The 19,750-nt window shown below is 46.9% G+C and overlaps 1 protein-coding gene and 1 pseudogene across 9 annotated transcripts in view; one reads left to right on the top strand and one right to left on the bottom strand.

Annotated features, from left to right (window-relative positions):
- The window catches only part of MGAT5 (alpha-1,6-mannosylglycoprotein 6-beta-N-acetylglucosaminyltransferase), a 359,084-nt gene that overhangs the window by 223,684 nt on the left and 115,650 nt on the right, over nucleotides 1–19,750 (bottom strand). Inside the window, exon 1 of one of the 9 annotated variants that reach the window (XM_057550785.1) lies at nucleotides 15,258–15,377. The exons of the other annotated variants lie outside the window; for them this stretch is intronic. The gene's annotated coding sequence lies outside the window, so the exon portion shown is untranslated. Of the gene's footprint in view, nucleotides 1–15,257; nucleotides 15,378–19,750 lie in introns of those variants that run through there. 9 annotated transcript variants of the gene reach the window in all.
- Nucleotides 5,394–5,755, top strand: LOC114239111 (histone H3.3-like; annotated as a pseudogene).

Raw genomic sequence — 19,750 nt, 5'->3', positions numbered from 1 at the left:
CTGAAACTTGAACTTACAAAGTCATCATTATGTGCTCTAGCAGGGATTAGAGCCCGCAGCTGGAGAGGTGAGCCAGAAAGTGGATGCCCCCGGCGGGTAATCAGACAAGGAAAGGGGAGAGAGCCCCCCCGTATTACTTAAGCACGGCCAGCTTTCAGTAGCAGTGTCCACAGCTGAGCTGAATGCCTCGGGGCCACCCGGTGGCCTCGCCCTAGGCACCAGCACAGAGAGGCTATGCCAGGGGTACCCAGCCGCCTTTCCGTGCTAGCTACCACGAGTGAAAGCTGCACCGCACTCCTCCCTTGCACACTTCAGCACAGGAAATGCGGGGCACACGATGGCCTGCTTTTCTGTGGTTCTCATTTTCACTCACACCATGGGACAAAATGCGAGGTTAAAAGCCATCGTTTCGATACGAATGCAGCCAGATCCTACCTGGTACCAGCACGGGCTGGACAAAAAAATGGCACTGCTTTTTAAGCAAAGGCTGAGCATGACCTCCTACGAGGAACTAACCCAGGACGTATTCAGAGTGTGCCTATGTTTCAGATCAAAGGATTCTTCTTCCTAAGCAGCCTAAGAAGAAATGACAATGGGATCCTGGGACAATTAGCTTTCAGCATCTGCAGTGCAGCGGATCTGTGTTGGTCTTCCTCTCTCACTCGTTTCCTCGCCTATCAACAGAGGCATCAGTACCTGGTGGTACCTCTGCTGATAGTAAATGATAAATAAATTCTAGTCATGTCCCAGGCACTGTGATAGATGCTGTCTGTGCCTTAGTTCACTGAATTCTTGAAAGAGCCCTATACGGTAAGAACTATTAATACTATCATGTCTGTTGTATAGATGAAAAAACAAGGACACAGGGAGATTAACTTGGCAAAGGTCAGCCAGCTACGTGGCAGAGGAGGAATAATCTAGGGATAAGCCAGCCCAGGAGTCAGTAAACCACACCCTGCCTTCCTAGGCCATCCTTCCTCCCCAGTTTCTTTATGACCAAGAATGGTCTGTACATGCTTAAAGGGCTGTGAAAAGCAACAAAGAATATGTGACTGAAATCTTACGTAGCTCAAATGCCTGGAACATTCACTCTTGGCCCTTAACAGAAAAAGTTTACCAACTGCTGAATCCTAGGCCGGCGGTTCTCAAAGTGGGTCCCTAACTCAGCAACAGCAGGAGCATCAGTGAGAGATGCCCATCCTCAGGCCCCACCCCAGACCAACTGAATCAGCAACTGGGGGCGGTGGCGGGGAGGGGTGTCCAACATCCTGTGTTTCAATCAGCCGTCCAGGCGATTTTTTGTTGTTGTTTTTTTTGGCTGTGTTGGGTCTTCATTGCTGCGCGCGGGCTTTCTCTAGTTGCGGCGAGCCGGGGCTGCTCTTAGTTGCGGTGCATGTGCTTCTCATTGTGGTGGCTTCTCTTGTTGCAGAGCACGGGCGCTAGGCGCACAGACTTCAGTAGTTGTGGCACGTGGGCTCAGCAGTTGTGGCACGTGGGCTCAGTAGTTGTGGTTCGCGGGCTCTAGGGCACAGGCTCAGTAGTTGTGGCTCATGGGCTTAGTTGCTCCGCTGCATGTGGGATCCTCCTGGACCAGGGCTCGAACCCATGTCCCCTGCATTGGCAGGTGGATTCTTAACCACTGCGCCACCAGGGAAGCCCGTCCAGGCGATTTTGATGACCACTCAAGTTTGAGAGCCCCGTATGCAGGCAGATGGATGCCGTCACGATGCCACGCCACTGCACTGGCAATCAATGCGGCGGGGGCTCCCTCTAGCCCCCCCTTTAGCACATAAGTTCCTCTTGCCCATTGCTCTCCACTGTGATGTTCCTCCCCAGTCTGAAGTTGTAAAACACTTGTCTGTCTACCTTGCTTTTTTACCAGTTTCTGTGTAGGATCCATGACATCCTTTAAGAGACTCCCCCGCTTATGTTCTCAGAGACAGAAAGTGGCCCAAGGGGCACAAATAAAATACCTGTGGACTGAATGAGCTTGTCACCCACTCACTGTGGCACTTTCATTCAGCCCCTCTAACGTGGACCAGATGAAAGGCACCTGCCATCCACTCCTTCTACAAGGATACACTGAGCAAGGACCCACTTGTTGTCATCAGGCCCTGGGGACTGAACTGGGAACAAGACAGGGCTCCCACCCTCAATGGGCTGATGCTTTAGAAGTCACCCCTCTAACCGGCGCTGCCCTTAGTTCCCCAGGAAATGTCTGCACTTCCTTTTCGATAACCCACAGCAGTTAGCCGATGTCACCCCAGGGCTGAAGGGATTTTCCCAGAGCAAGTAAACGAGGTGCTGTACCAAGAAAGACAGTCTCTGGTAATTTTCTTTTGTTATTTTAGGAGACAGCCGCACATGCAGACAGGAATTACCTGTCAGCTTTCAGACAGGAAGCCCTGCTCCGCTTCCTCGATGAACCCCCCTGAAGAAGCTGCTCAAGGCTGCAAAGTTTAAGCAAAGGAAAGACCAGGCTCAAGAACTGAGCAAGGACCCAGTACAAGGTGGCGCGCTTCTCTGCCTTGGCCTTGGGGACAGTCAGGACCACCCAGGTGGTGCATTGAGGGGCAAAAGGATGGTCAAGAAACTCAGTCGTGGTTAAATCTTTCCAGCTCAGAGACATAAAAATTTGGAGTGAAAATCTCTAAGTTCAGAGCACAGTTCTGACTATTGAGGGCCCAGATTTTAAGTGACTACAGAACTGCCAGAAATATTCCTTTCTCCGATGGAATCCAGAGTTTGAAATAACAGCATCTATATCAGCACACACACACAGAATTAAATTGGAATCCATCTCTACAATTCCTACTAGAAAGAAAGAATTTAAAAAGACTTTTCAAAATCATCATTAGGGAGACATCCCTAACTGCAACAGGAACAGGACAATAATAGGACAGCAATCCATACCAGAGGGTGTTGGTGCTATGAAGGGACTTAATGATAATTATCAGTCATGGCCATGATATTAATCAAGAGGCCACAGAACAACAGCCATCAAAATGTTGTCAGTCGGGCTAAAAATCTGCCTGCCTCCTGATCTCCTACCAAACGGCTGAATCCTCTCCCAAACTGCATTCAGTGAGGCACAAAAAGGGCTACACAGTATATCTCAAAGGGTCTTGTTGCCAACCAGAGTAGTGACAGCCCAGGGCCATGGCTTCATCTATCCTCGTCCGGAAAGAAGTTTGTACCGAGTCTGTTCCTAATATGTTAAGCTTCTAGATTCATCACGGCCACTAACCACCCTAATATGCATCTCCTCTATTCTTGTACTTGTGAGCAGCGAGCACTTCTTCCCTTCCCATTCACTCCTCAACAAAATGTGATCAAAGATCTGGGGCAAGGAAATGCATCTTAATTTCAAAAATAAAAGTATATGGGGCTTCCCTGGTGGCACAGTGGTTGAGAGTCTGCCTGCCAGTGCAGGGGACACGGGTTCGAGCCCTGGTCTGGGAAGATCCCACATGCCACGGAGCAACTGGGCCCGTGAGCCACAATTACTGAGCCTGCGCGTCTGGAGCCTGTGCTCCGCAACAAGACAGGCCGCGATGGTGAGAGGCCCGCGCACCGCGATGAAGAGCGGTCCCCGCACCGCGATGAAGAGTGGCCCCCGCTTGCCGCAACTAGAGAAAGCCCTTGCACAGAAACGAAGACTCAACACAGTCATAAATAAATAAATAAATAAAAGAACGTGAATTTCTTAAAAAAAAAAAAAAAAGTATATGAAAAGACACTCAACATCATTAGCCATTAGGGAAACGCAAATCAGAAGCACAAAGAGATACCAATTCCCATCCATCGGGATGGCTATAATCAAACAAGACAGATAAGAACAAGTGTTGGTGAGGATACAGAGACATGAGAACCCTATATATCCTGTGGGTGGGACTGTACAATGGTGCAGCCGGTGTGGACAACCGTCTGGCACTTCCTCAAATGATTAAACAGACAGTTATCATATGACCCAGCTAACTCCACTCCTAGGAATTCTCCCGAAAGAAATAAAAGCATGTGTCCACACAAGAACTTATACATGAACGTTCACAGCAACATTATTCATAATAGACAAAAAATGAAACAACCCAAATGGTCATCAACTGACAAGTGGATGACCAAAATGGGACAAACCCATACAACGGAGTTCTATTCGTCAAAAAAAAGAAATGAAGCACTGATACATGCTACAACATGGACGGTCCCTGGAAACATCATGCTAAGTGAAAAAAGGCAAAAAGGCAGTCACAAAACACCACATATTGTATGATTCCATTTATATGAAATGTCTCGAATAGGCACATCTCTAGAAGTAGAACTTAACAAGAGTAGTTTCTTAGGGCTTGAGAGGATGGGGGGACTGGGAGGTGACAACTAAGGCCTGCCAGGTTTATTCTGGGCGGTAATGAAAATGTTCTAAAATGGACTGTGGTGATGGACGCACAATTCTGTGGATATTCTAAAAACAACAACAACAACAACACTGAATTATATACTTTAAATGGGAGACTTGGATGATATGTGAAACATATCTCCATAAAGCTGTTATGAAAAAAAAAGCAAGCAAGCAAGCCCACCTCCCAAGTTGGGGTAGGAGGAGAAGCTGAACTTGGACACAGGCAGATAAGCCTCGGGGGCGCACTGTGGCCCCAGCGAGAAGCCACCCTTCCCCCACTGCCCACAGCACAGCCGAGGTAAGGTTGTGCCCTTACTAAGGGCTGACCACAGGCCCAGCACCAGAAGGAAATTACGCAGAGAAATGTGCCACCCCGTTTACCAGACACAGCTGCCCTTCCCACCTCCGGATCAACCTCCCGGGCCACCCTCTGAGGCAAGACCTGCTTTGCCTGCCAGATGCCAATTTCTCAAACCACTTGAGGACGCTCTCAAAAACAGCCCCATACCAATGGGGTCAAAGCTGGACTGATGAAGCAGTGAAGAAGTTCCTTCAGAGGCCCATCCACCATCCTTGGACGACCACTTCTTACATCAGGACCTGTGTCATCGGAGGATGGATGAGGCTGGAAATGCCCGTCCCTTCAGGAGCGATGTCAGCCCCAACCGGAGAGATGTGATCTTTCCCTCACTGCCCACAGGACAATCTCGACACAGTGTGCCGGTCCCACATTCCCATGGGTAGCACTGCTTGAACTTAGTCATTCACACACCTCTGCTGTCCTACTACGGACCACCCCATCTTCCCACCTGTCTCTAGATGGTGGCTGTCAGAGCCTACCTCTCGCCTCACCCTGGGCAGCAACATTCAAGAAATCCGAATTGCGTTCGCAGCCGCCGCCGTGCGGTGGTCGCTCTCCAACGACCGCGCCGCCAAGTCTAGCTCGCCGAGCTCCAGCCGAAGGGGAAGAGGGTAAGGGAGGAGGTCTCTATACACCATGGCTCGTACAGAGCCGACTGCCCGCACATCCACCGGTGGTAAAGCACCGAGGAAGCAGCTGGGTACGAAAGCCGCTCGCAAGAGTGCGCCCTCTACTGGAGGGGTGAAGAAACCTCACCATTACAGGCCCTGCTGATTCGCAAACTCCCCTTCCAGCGTCTGGCGCGGGAAGTCGCTCAGGACTTCAAAGCAGGTCTGCGCTTCCAGAGAACAGCGCTTGGTGCTTTGCAGGAGGCCGGCGAGGCCTCTCTGGCTGGCCTTTTTGAAGACACCAACCTCGGAGCTATCCATGCCAAATGTGCAACAATTATGCCAAAAGACATCCAGCTAGCGTGCCGCATACATGGAGAACGTGCTTAAGAATCCACTCTGACGGGAAACATTTCATTCTTTAAAAAAATATATTCTCTTCTTCCTGCTATTGGTAGTTCTGAACGTTAAATATTTTTTTCCCACGGGGCCAAAAGGTACCTAAGTATATGACTGTAAGTGGAAAAACAGGGGGCGACAGAAATCAGGTACTGGTAGTTTTTCCATTTTCACGTGTGTGTGAATTTTTAATATCAATGCGGGGACACGAAGCATTAATGCAAGTCAAAATGTTTCCGCGAACAAGTTTCAGCAGTTCAACCTTATAACAATGATAAATAAACCTGTTAAATTTTTCTGGACAGTGCCAGCATTTGGATTTTTTTTTTTAAACAGGTAAATTTCTTACTGACTGAAACTAAATGGTGTTTGTAGCGTTTTTATCATACAGTGGATTCCATCCATTCACTATACTTTCCTAACTGAGGTGTCCTACATGCAGGTACATATTTTGAATGTTGTCTGTCTTCTGTGCTGTTCCTGTAAGTTTGCTATTAAAATACGTTAAACTAGAAAAAAGAAAGAAAGAAATCCTGAGTCTGCCGTGCTCATCCACGTTGCCTTGGAAACCCCACCCCTGTCTCACAACTGAACCCCACATCCTGCCTAACACCTCCCCTGGCTCCTTGGACTGAGGAGGGCTCATCCTGCTTAGGGATCTCCCAGCAGTATGTGCTCTTCCTCAAGAGCTTACCTACTTGCTCTGTCGGACGATCTTTCCTTTCATTTCTCCGTAAGCTCTCTAAAGACAGGAAGTGCCAGGAATGGGACTGCCTTGCACACCGGGGACGGTCATTATGTGTTTGCCAGATGAGAAAACAGGATGATGGGGATGAGATGATGAAACACAAATGAGCCGTGACCTCCAGGGCCACCTCCTGGTGTGAACCACAGAGAAGCCAGGCACCCCGAGACTGTAAGTTAACCTCACCTTTTGGGAGTTTTTAACCCTAAGATCTGTCACATAGCTGTGAAGGATCATTATGCCCTTGACTAGATGGGGTTAAACTAAAGGGGAGATGGTGGTAGATGGGTACTAAAAGGGAAAAAAAAAAAAAAAAGGAAAAACAGCTTCAGAAGATAATTCTAGAAGGCGCAGTGACTGTGGGACCAAAATGATGTCCAAGACAAGGGATGAGAGGGGAAACAAGTTGAGGGGAACGCTGGGGGAGGCTGTTGGTTTCATCACTGGGTATCCGAGATGGTGACAGGAAAAGATGAGAAGGGTGATGAGGGGGAACTGAATGAACTCCTGCATCCAAGGCCTGGAAATCTCTGATCCACAGCTAGTCCCGCCCATCAGCATCGGTGGGATCCTAGGCAAGTCTGTCTCAGGTTCTGCCTAAGTAAAATGGGGAAAGTTGGAGAACCATAGAACATTGTTAAGCTAGAATGAATAGGGGGGCGACTGATCCTAGTTATTGGTTTTCGAACTGTGTTCCAAAGGACTTCATGGTCCCCAGAGACGTTTCCGAGGTTCCACAAATGTTTTACTTTGAATTTTGTTTCCATCGTTTAAAGTATCTTCTCTTAAAACAACTGGTTAGAAAAAGTCTTATACTATAGAGATTCTCAACATAACTTCCACATACCTCTGTATGTGGAGTCTGAACTTTGAAATCCTACGCTAATTTGCTCAGGAAAATTAATGCTTGGCAGTGGTCTTGTTTGCTTAGTTGTTTTATAAAATTCAGGTCCACATATCTACTCATGTAAAACTGCACGACAGCAAACACTATGAGACCCTGATTAAATGCTAGATGAGGGTCAGTCATAAACTGTAAGTTTCAAAGACATTTGTCTGATCACTCCTAATTATAAGTAGCAATAACAGTCTTTAGAGAATGCTAATGACTCAACTCAAACAATTTCCTACTACTTCTCTTTCCAGCCTCAGCACAAATTTACATTAAGAGCAACTTAAGAGTGCTTGGAAAACTGTGTTAAAACAAAAACACTAGCCATTAACATCTGCTATCAGGGTGAATCTGGACTTCCACTATTTTGCAACCAAAATGCGGCACAGAAATCAACTGTGTGCTAACCTTGACGTGCGTGCACACCATCTCACCACTCCCGACTCTGCTCACCAGAGCAGCTCACTGGCCTTGTCATCGACTTTAAAAGGAAGTAGGATAAATTAAAATGTATAAAGTACCTTCATGCAGACTGGGACACTACATGAGATCTTGCTTAGAAACATAATAACCAAGTACAAACTCTTGATTCACAGAGAAGGACACAGAGGTCCCGAAAACGTTATGTTTTCCAACTAGAGTCAGAATCAAACCGTAACTCAAGTCCTGCTTCCTGATCCGATTTGGTCTCCACCACACCAAGCTGCGTCTCTCAGCTGCCTGCAGAAGCTCAAAATGGAAGCGACTTATCAATATGAAACACCAACCAGAAACCACAGTCTGGTGACAGTAAGGAACCGTGAGTCTACTGCGATGTCCCATCAACCTCGAGGACCTGGGAGAATCAGCAGACGAAAGGAAGAAAAACATACATTCACGGAACTACTGGTGCAAGGCAGGCAGATGGCCTAGGCTGGGGTGGGAGTCTTGCTCTAAATATGGTGTCTTCTGTTGTTAAAAGGAGAAACTGAGCAGGAGGGAAGGACAAGCAAAGCAGCCTTTTCTTCCGAAATAAGCCCAAATTCCTGGGAAGATGCTAGAGGCTAGATGCTCACTCCCTGGACGGCTCGGTGCCACCAAACTGAAGCCAGCGCTCAGACCCGCTCGGCAGCAGCCCCCCGACCCGCTCGGCAGCAGCCCCCCGACCCGCTCGGCAGCAGCCCTCAGACTCGCTCGGCAGCAGCGCTCCGACCCGCTCGGCAGCAGCCCCCAGACCCGCTCGGCAGCAGCCCCCCGACCCGCTCGGCAGCAGCCCCCCGACCCGCTCGGCAGCAGCCCCCATCCGAGGCATGAGTCCCTGACAGCTGTGCTAGCCATGAGCTCTCCTCCCAGTTTGCGGCGCAAAGGAGCCCAGGAACCAGCGGTGGTGGGGGTACTGCTGGAACACGTATGGACGGGCCCCTTCTCTTCCACTTTCCTGACTCGGTTCTCTGACAAATTCTGGGCCTTTATAAACAGGAAAAACACATTCGAAGTGAAAAAAGAGCCTATTCTTTTTAGAACCAGCTAAACAAGTCTTATCTTGAGTCACTAACCAAAAGACACCCGCTAAAACAACACACCTTTGCTATTCTCGAGACCGGGGCGGGGGGGGGTGGGGTGGCTGCGTTCTGATGCCTGGGTCTTACACGCCCCATCCCTTTTATTTTTTGAATTTTATTTTTTGAATTTTATTTTATTTTTTTTTATACAGCAGGTTCTTATTAGTCATCCATTTTATACACATCAGTGTATACATGTCAATCCCAATCTCCCAATTCATCACACCACCACCACCTCCACTGTTCCCCCCTTGGTGTCCATACGTTTGTTCTCTACATCTGTGTCTCAACTTCTGCCCTGCAAACCAGTTCATCTGTACCATTTTTCTAGGTTCCACATATAAGCGTTAATATACGATATTTGTTTTTCTCTTTCTGACTTACTTCACTCTGTATGACAGTCTCTAGATCCATCCACGTCTCTACAAATGACCAATTTCATTCCTTTTTATGGCTGAGTAATATTCCATTGTATATATGTACCACATCTTCTTTATCCATTTGTCTGTCGATGGGCATTTAGGTTGCTTGTGTGACCTGGCTATTGTAAATAGTGCTGCAATGAACATTGGGGTGCATGTGTCTTTTTGAATTATGGTTTTCTCTGGGTATCTGCCCAGTAGTGGGATTGCTGGGTTGTCGGCTCATCCCTTTTACCTTTGAAGTGATCAAACCAAGACAGTCCTGTGCCCAGTCTGCATTTATTAGGCTGCACTTGCATTCTTGGTGTGGGCGGGGAAGGGAAACAGCCAGCCCTGCCCAGCTGAAGCAGGACCTCCTTGCAGTTACCCTGCTTTCCAAGTGTAGTTCAGGGCTCCATAACTGGCATCAGCAGCTAAATAAATTTTCAAACACTGCAATAAGGCTAATGACTCTGTATCCAGAACAGGCCTTCCTTCCCGCCCCCCCTATTCCATCCCACCCTCAACTCCCTCCCAACTGTCCTCAGGTCACTGTGCGTGTGGCCATGACCACTAGGGGGAGCAGAGGGGCAGGGAAAACAGCTGGAAACACACATGGATGAACTGTATTCTGACTCTGCCTCTCAGGCAGGAGGCGTGCACCTTATTGGCAGGTGGACAAAAGAGAAAGGTGACAAAGGAGTGAGAAGGAAGCTGTCACTTCTGGATAAGAATCTTCCCATGTTCTGTAAGTTTCATTTACCAGGCTCACAGGTTGTTCACAGTTGACAGAATTTCCCATCAACAAAAAAAAACGAAACCACAGCAACTCTAAGAATTCTGAAAACATCGACTAAACCAAAACAAAAAGCACGGGTCCCTGAAAAATGAAATAAATCCATTTAATCCAGGGTGTCTCGATTCTTGGCACAATTGACATTTGAGGCCAGAGCATCCTTTGTCCCAGGGGGCTGTCCTGCGTGTGGTAGGACGTTAGGCGGCACCCCTGTCCTCTAGCTACTACATGCCTTCAGAGACAGATGCCATTAGAACCCGCCACCACCAACTGTGACAACATAAATGTCTCCTGACATTGTCAAATGTTCCCTAAAGGATAAAAGCACCCAGGTTGATAACCACTGCTTTAGCCCATCAGCAGGACCTTACCCACCCCATAGGATGAGGCTCAGGGAAGGCCAGCCCATAGGACTAGACCACAGGGCAAGGAGAAGCAAACCAAGTAAACTCAGGAGCCAGTCACCAGCCCTGAAGACGTGCAGGCTCAGAGCCCTGAGCTAAGACTAGAGGCCACAGAGAGACGAGAGGGGGGCGGATTCCTGACGCTGTCCCAAGCTGACTGACAGGTGACTCTCATTTCCTCCCACATCCTTCAGTGCCAACACTATCCTGGCACGCGCCAAGGAGTTCATGCCTGGGCTGGCTATGCCCCCATGTACTAATTAGTATATGGCCTTGACGCTCCGCTCCACAAAGATCCTAGTCTACAAATCAAGGTACAGGGAAGAAGGCTTTGAAAAGACAAAAGCTGGATGATGCTACATCACACAGTCTTAAATAGAAAAGGATTGTCATCTGGCTTCCAGCCCAGGAAACCATGAACACACATTGTGACAGGTCGATAATGACTCTCTAGGAAGAAAAAAGGAATGGTCTGTGAAAAGATCACATGGTGTGTAAATTTGTTAGGTAGGTCTCCTTGATATTGGATGCAAAACTCCAAGATTCGCTTCCACTCAGAGCCAAAGGACAGTAAAGCCACAAAGGAATTTTATGGTAAGTACAAAATGCACCTTTTTCCTCTGAGGATCAGACTTCTGGCAACTCCTTATATGTAGAAAACACCCACGAATGACAACAGGCTCCAGATGGCCCCAGTAATAAAGAAAACCAGAGTCACAAAAATCATCAAAATTACTTCCGAAAAGTAGGACAATGCCCTGAAGATAAAGCTCATTATTCAACAAGTGCTCCCTGAACCCTACAAGTCAGTCACCCCAGGACCCCACTCTTCCACCTGGAGAGGAGCACATGCTGGGGCTGGCTCAAGAGTGTGTACTGTCTGCAGGAATGGGACAGCCTTCCAAGCATGAGATCTGATAAAGACCAGCAGGTTAAAAGTTTTTAAAAACTAGCTGGCGGGGACTTCCCTGGTGGCGCAGTGGTTAAGAATCCGCCTGCCAATGCAGGGGACATGGGTTCGAGCCCTGGTCTGGGAGATCCCACATGCCGCGGAGCAACTAAGCCCGTGCACCACAACTACTGAGCCTGCACTCTAGAGCCCACGAGCCACAACTACTGAGCCTGCGAGCCACAACTACTGAAGCCCACACACCTAGAGCCCGTGCTCTGCAAGAGAAGCCACTGCAATGAGAAGCCCACGCACCACAACGAAGAGTAGCCCCCGCTCGCCGCAACTAGAGAAAGCCTGCACGCGGCAACGAAGACCCAACGCAGCCAATAAATAAATAAAATAAAAACTAGCTGGTGAGTGAGAAGATGAGCACACACACGCGAACATGCACACACCATCAGCAGCAGTGGCCCCTCAGAGGCTTATCAAACGTAAATGGTTTAATGAATTTCCCATCACTTCTAAAACGGGGTTATAGCAAATCCCCATGGAACGCAAAGCCCAGGCTCTGGCAGAACCTGGGTCATAAATGCCCCAAGTCTGAATTTTCTTAAGGAAGAACTCAACCATCAGATGCTTACTTGTCCCTTAATTTATAAATGAAGGTCAACTCTACCAATACTGCAAATACCTGGTCACAAGCCATAGGAGTACACAAATGATTAATATCTCAAGATTAATATCTCTGAGGCGAGCTCCCTGCCCTCAGAGTTAAGGATTGCCTAAATCCAGGCCTCTCAACTGTGATACACTTAAGAATCACCTGGGCTCCTTCTTTTAAAAAAAAAAAAAGAAAAGACAGCTGCCAGGTCCCACACCTAAAGATTCTGACTGATTAACTTGGTCTGAGGTGCGGCCCGAGCAGGGGTATTTTTATTGAATACGTAGGCAGACGTGAAAACTATTACATTCTTGGAAAGATGTCCTTTCTATCATGTCTATGGATCCTACCTAGTGGGATCCAAAACATGGTCTACCCCAGTATTTAAAATGATAAACTCTCTACTTTGGACAAACGCAGTCGAACTGGCTTATTAGACAATCTACATGCAAGGCACTCTGGTTTTCTCCTTAAAGACTCATGTACTGGTCTTCTCAGACCAATGAATGCCCAAGAAGCCCTGCCCAAGGAGGCAGTCTTTCAGGAAGAGCTAGTCCACTACAGAGCCCTGTTAGACCTCTACGCCATGGAAGGACTTGTTGGACTGTTAGGGCTTTTATTAACCTCTCCTTGGCATTTGGCTCCAAAGATGAGAGATTAGCTGAGGCTCAACTAATGGCCTCAACGTCTACCAATGCATCTAGTAACCAGCGCCTCTATAACCTTGCTACTCAAAACCTGGCCTGCAGACCAGCAGCACTGAGATGAGCTGGAAGACTGTTAGAAATCTCAGGCCCAACCCCAGACCAACCGAATCAGAACTGGTATTTAGAACGCGATCCTCAGGTATTCTTTTGCACATTAAAGTTTTGAGACGCATTGGTTTTTATCTCATCCAGGATACGAAGAATGAGGGCCAATCGGACACTACTTTCCAGTGGGGGGTGATGGAGAATATGGCACAATTCTTCTCCTTTTCCTAATGTGCAAAGAACTTGATGATTTGGTATTACTTCTGAATAAACTGGAGGCATGTCAGGAAGACCGGCTGTCTTATAGACACTCTTAGAGTTACTGTAGGATGCATCCCGCTGAGATGAGAATGACATCTGCAGATGGCAGGGTTTTATCATTGTGAATTAGGAGTGCTTATAAGACAACTGGTCATGCTTTCCAATTGCAGGATTTTGATCCATTTTGCTAAAATCCAAGACACCGTTTGGATCCATGTCTTCCGACTTTAACTCCGATATAGCAAATAACTCTATACAACGAATCACTCTATGCAGCTACCCATCATATACTCTGTGCTGCTCAAAGTTAGACATCATCAGGGGGTTACTGGGCTTTTGTTGTCTTTTAATTGCTCAAGTGGCTCAGTTTAGAAAACCTGCTTAAGGATCCTGACTACTGTCCTACATGACTTCAAAGTGAAACAACCTTCAACTCAGGTAAGCGTCCTTATCAGGGCCTTAATTTTGCCTAAGATGATGTGAACCAATATTTAAGTTTCTAGAAATGCCTCTAATTCTGATATCTTCCAGGGCATATAACTAACTGACTTTATGGCCACTGAAAGCCTTTCAAAGCTTTGCTGAAAGAAACTATTTTTGAAAGATGACTTAAGTTCTTTCTGAAAGAAACTATTTGAAGGATGACTTAATCCATGTACTGTTCTACATCGACTTTGCCCAACCTTTTGTAACAAACAAGCTCCTTTAACAGTCTTTCTTTCTCTCACACACATACGCATAGGCACACATACCTTAGGAACTTTCTAATCCTTTCTTAATTCCTATTTCATTTTTGAAACAAGATATTACAGTTTATGAAGTTCATTCATTTTGATACCATCTTTGTTCATGTGCAAAATGATTAATGACAAATTACCTTTTACCCATTTAGCGTGTAACACACAGCATCTAATTATGTAAGAAACAAGTATGACTGGTCAACAAAATCAATTTCACAATTACAGTCTTATTAGTATACATGTTGTGTGGGGACCCAACATCTATTCAAAACCAGAGAGCAATCTAATTACTGGCCCCAGCATCAAAACTAGACAGGAAACAGCCCAATGTTTGGATTTCTTGTATCTGAATTTAAAAACAACAAATCAAATGGTTTATAAAGGGAGGACTCTTTACTTCCTCTGGACACATTTTCATGCAGAACGTGTGCTCCATTTCCCAGGAAGAACCACAGAGGAGACTATAACTGCTCTTTCATCAGTGTTCACAGGTCTTCTTGGGGAGGAAGGACAGCATCTCAGCCGTGGTGCGGGGAGGCGGGGCATGCCTGCTGGGTTTCCTGCCCTCAGGAGGTGCACTCCCCCTTTCCCTGCCCGCAGGAGTCAAAGAGGCGGGGCTCCCCTACCCAGCTGAGTCCACCCAAGGCTTCCTGGCAATCACCAGGGCAACTGTGTACATTTCTATCTAGGATGGCTCAGAAGTCTTGCACCCAAGACCCATCTTCCAACTCAGCTTTACTCTAATAAAGCTGGTTCTGTAATCTTCATCTGGCTTCTACTATTCTACTTCAGAACCGAGAAGGGAGGAAGGGTGTGATTAACTGGCATCTCCAATCCCACATAAGTTTATTTTCGAAGTTTTCCATGTTTTGTTTCTAAGTATCAGGATGAGACAGGTGGTTTCCGGCAGCTATTTGAAAGCATTTCTCCACAAATAACACATTGCAGGTGTATGAGTCTTTAATTCTAATAAATTAAAAGACAAAATGACTATCACAGTCAAAATATTTTCTCTAAATATTGACTTTTTAAAAAATACTGTAAGATATGCCAAAAGATTTCTGATCAGATGAATCCAGCTTTTGGCTAGAAGGGAAGATAATCTGGAGGAAAATCGGCAGAATTATCAGTAAAATACTCAATAATTTATACTTTGCCCTGAGTGTTCCTAATGCATCGTGTCTGTAACCAACAGTCCATTGGGGATATACATAAATATTTTTATAACATATCATTTCCAAGAACTTCCTGGGTTGCTGGTACGGAACTACTAACCACAATGAAAGCTCTTGATAAATGCTGGAAGGCTTTCAAACTCTTCCATCTTAAAGTGGGATCGGAGATCATATATATAAATATCTATTGTATTTAATGATTTGAAACATAGAAATGGTGAAAAGGACATCACCGCCATTCAGAATGAAAGCCCAGGGCATGAGAACCATCACACGGCAACTGCTGCTCTAGATGTTTCCAACCTCTGGATTCGGCCTGACCCCAGATGACATGTCTTGGAAGAAATCTTCAAAGCAATGTATATATTTGACCTAAAATAGAAAGCAGTAAAAAAGGAAACGGCCAGATAAAACATATCTCTGGGTTTACTGTAAACCTGGCAAAGGTTTTCCTCGTTATTCTTCTTGTATTCAGAAGGACCTAGAGAAGAAAGTTCTCTTTTATCTTAGTATCATCTGGGCATCTAGACAGCTGGTTGGATCTTACTCAATGACACAGTAAAAGGTAACTGACGTTGCTTCCCCCTTCAAGAGAATGGCTAGGAAAAGCCAAAATCACGGTCCCCTTCCAGGAAGTAAATTGGTGTCTATTTTGTGTTTAAACCTCATTCCTGACTCTAAATTTCCTCTTATTTTCTCCCTGCCTCATCTGTTTCCCCTTAATTTTAAATGTATTTTTATCTTCCTGTATTACATATTTTAGTCCTTTTTGAAACATATTTTAAGGAATTAATTAAACAAAAAGGAACAAAACAACTATAGCACATAGAATAATGGTCCTCCAAATATGTCCACATTCTCATCCCCAGAACCTGTTACATTACATGGCAAAGGGGGATTATGGTATCAGATAGAATTAAGGTTGCTAATCAGATGACCTTAAACTAGGGAGATGATCCTGGCTTATCTCGGTGGGCTCACTGTAATCAAAGGATCCTTAAAAGTAGAAAAGGGAGACAGAGGGTAGGTCAGAAGGATACAACAGTCTCTCTTCAAAAACTCTCAGACTGTGTCCTAAATTGTTTGCATAAAGCCAAGCATATTGATGTAACAAGTCTAGTCATTTGGTGTCTCCTGGTGACCTTTGGTTCTACTCTAGTGGTGAGAGATTAGGAATTTTAGAAGTCAGGAGGGCGTGAATGAAGATGACAGCACAGAAAGTAACTGCAGAAAAGGACCATAGTTTAGGGCCATTTGGTATTAAGTGCCAGCAGCCTCTCAGGAGGGCCTGGGAGCGCCACTCTACAATTCTGACCAAAACTGACCTTCACAATAATGACACTGCACCACATCACTCATTAACAAGATGTGATACAGCATTCTGGGATATTTCTCGATAAATTCATATAGCTGAGCTCCTCATTTATAGATAAATGAGGCACGGATGGGGGGTGCAGAGGGAGGGAAGACTGTATGGTGAGATGTGAAAAGCACAGACGGGGTCAAATGTCACATGTGCTGACCACGGTGCTTCCCTGCTGGACCCTGGTTGCTACCCAACTATCCACTCTCTAAAGGCAGGGCTGTCCTCATCCTCACTGCAGTAAGAGCTGGCCGTTATCACTGTAGCACACATCCTCTCAGCTGATGAGGTCCCCATTTAGAGCGGGGGAAACTGACGTACGAACGACCAAGCAATCTGTTTGAGGCTGCACAGCTACCAGGTGGCAGAGCTGTTGAAGACCCCGGCCATCAGGCTTAACCACGGCTCTCGGATGCCTCAGCATCTATCAGAGAGCCTCACACCTCGAAGGCAGCTCACTGATGAATAAACGGAGTGAGTCTGCAAAAAACCAAAGGGATTAAATCACTTCGTGGGCCCACGACAATGAGCACTTAATAAATATCAGCTGCTTTCCACCGAGTGTTAGGGTTTTCCTCCAATTTCAAGGCAACCCTGTAAGGCAGCTCTTTTCAAATGAGGAGCTGGGGAGATATATAATAATCATCTGGAAAACTTTCAAAACATTTAGCCCTGAGCAGAGCCCTCCCTCATCCTCCTCCCCTAAGTGTGCTTTAGTCATCCTGAGTTGGGCTTCAATTTGGGGATTAGAAAAGAAAACAACTTCCCAGGTGATCCGGCAAACACCCACTCCTATTCCGACCCAACTCCCACCCAGCAAAGCATCTCTGCTACGAGGTGTCTTGGCTCTCACGACAGGGAGGAGAACCCAGAATGGGCTGAGTGTGAAGCCTCACGGTGGAGACTTCATTTCAAAGATTATGAGGAGGCACAACTAAAATGTATGTGATCAGCAAAATAATTACAAATATTAGAGCTGGGCATCCAAGTATATGGCAAGGGCGTAAAAACACACACACACCTTACACTGCAGAGGCTATCCTGAGGAAAATGGCAGATTGCTAACACGTTACCAGTTTAGAACGAGATTACACTCTTACTATGTATTTTTCTCATGCAATTCCATCAAAGCGACGTTAAGGCGGCATTTTCGAGTATTTTCTACAGAACGAAACCAGAGAAACGGACTAGAGCGCAGACACCCCCGTCCGACAGACATGCACAGAAGCAGCACGCTGTGTGCCCTCTGTGCTTCCACACGTTGTGGAGAAGACACCGAAGGTTCAAGAGATGGTCCCTGCCCTTAGAGACTAGTGCCACCTCCACCAACCCTCCCACACAGCCGTGCAGAACACGCGAACTCAGGGCTCTCTCCAGGGCACCACACCAGGGGGTCCCAGAGACTCAGGAGATGGAGAGAAGCCCCCCAGACGTTTCAGAGACCCTGTGATGTAAACCGGGTCCCTTCCCTTCATTTTCTCTCATTTTTTAAGCTCCAACTAATGCCAGGCTCCAGGCTAGACATCGGGGGATAAAGGATGAATAAAAGTTCTGGAAGCTACTGGCTGCAAGCTGCAAGCTTGAGGAAGGGTAAACAGCAAGAGAGACACCCAGTTTCTCTGCAGTCCTGGGGACCTGGGGAGAGTAGCTGTAAACCAGAGGAAGGAGACCGTGAGGCACAGAGTTCCAGGACTCGGGACAGAGTTTTATTTATTTATTTATTTATGGCTGTGTTGGGTCTTCGTTTCTGTGCGAGGGCTTTCTCTAGTTGCAGCGAGCGGGGGCCACTCTTCATCGCGGTGCGCGGGCCTCTCACTATCGCGGCCTCTCTTGTTGCGGAGCACAGGCTCCAGACGCGCAGGCTCAGCAGCTGTGGCTCACGGGCTTAGTTGCTCCACGGCATGTGGGCTCTTCCCAGACCAGGGCTCGAACCCGTGTCCCCTGCATTAGCAGGAAGATTCTCAACCACTGCGTCACCAGGGAAGCCCCCGGGACAGAGTTTTGAATGAGTCACTTAACATCTCAATTTGGTTCTGTCTGCCCTTAAAAGGAAGCCGCAGAAATAGGTGGTATCTAAGTCCCTTCCATTTTAAGATTCAGATGAGAACAGACTTTTATTGACCAGCTACTCAAATGTTTTGATAATTCAGGATGACCACTCTCATAGCCTAGAATGCAATCCTGGCAGGAGGGGGAGGGGCAGGTTGACATCAGATGACAGAAACTGATTTACCGTGAGGGAATTATACATGAATGAAGCCATTATGCAAAATGGAAAACCACCAAAGTTCATTTTAAGTGTGCTCCCTCCATTTTATCCCTTGCCTCGAACGAATACACTAAATTTATGTCACTTGCCTCTCACAACCACTAGATTTACAAGCCCATTAAAAATTACTTTTATAATCACTGTGCAAAACACTATGATCATTATTATAATGATTTAAATGCCTGCAGCAGTGCACCAGGACCTGGGGAGAGTTTATTAATACCTTGGCAAAATGTGCCGTGAACACGCCATCGGGATGTTTGCTTTGAAAAAAGTTCCCTGATTTTTTTCCAGTGAGCTCAGTTCACATTGCGCTCACATTGTCAGGGCCCCAACCCATGGGGCAGGTGAACTGTTTCCTCATTTCCTCTGCCCCACGGTGCTTCTCCCCACCAAAACCTACCCCAGGATCAAGCTAAGGCACTGGTTCTCAACCCTCACTGTGCATCAGAATCACCTGGGGAGACTTTTTAAAACAAATGTCAGCCCACCACCCTCCCCAAGATGATGAGTCAATTGGCCTTGGTAAGGCCAGGAAACCAATGCAACGTTAAGCGTGCCCTCAAATTCTAAGTGCTATTGAGCTGAAGTGTCCACCTTATCAGACAGATAATTGAAGTGCGCAGAGAGAAAAATGGGGGGAAAACAAGTCTGAGGGGTGAGGGTGGTAGGTGAGGGAAAACGGGGGCCGTGATAGACCAGAGACCCATCTCCTTATTTATTTATTTATTTATTTATGGCTGTGTTGGGTCTTCGTTTCTGTGCCAGGGCTTTCTCTAGTTGCGGCGAGTGGGGGCCACTCTTCATCGCGGTGCGCGGGCCTGTCACTATCGCGGCCTCTCCTGTTGCTGAGCACAGGCTCCAGACGCGCAGGCTCAGTAGTTGTGGCTCACGGGCCTAGTTGCTCCGCGGCATGTGGGATCTTCCCAGACCAGGGCTCGAACCCGTGTCCCCTGCAATGGCAGGCAGATTCTCAACCACTGTGCCACCAGGGAAGCCCCAGAGACCCATCTAGAAGCAGCAGCCACTCTGCAGCTCCAGACATGGGACAGCTTGAGGGTAGACAGTCTGGGGTTGGCCAAATCTTTCAATCT

This window comes from Balaenoptera acutorostrata, chromosome 8 (assembly GCF_949987535.1).
Source record: "Balaenoptera acutorostrata chromosome 8, mBalAcu1.1, whole genome shotgun sequence".
Taxonomy (NCBI): Eukaryota; Metazoa; Chordata; class Mammalia; order Artiodactyla; family Balaenopteridae; genus Balaenoptera; species Balaenoptera acutorostrata.
The sequence above is the reverse complement of the archived record's forward strand: the minus strand, read 5'-3'. Positions and strand labels throughout refer to the sequence as shown.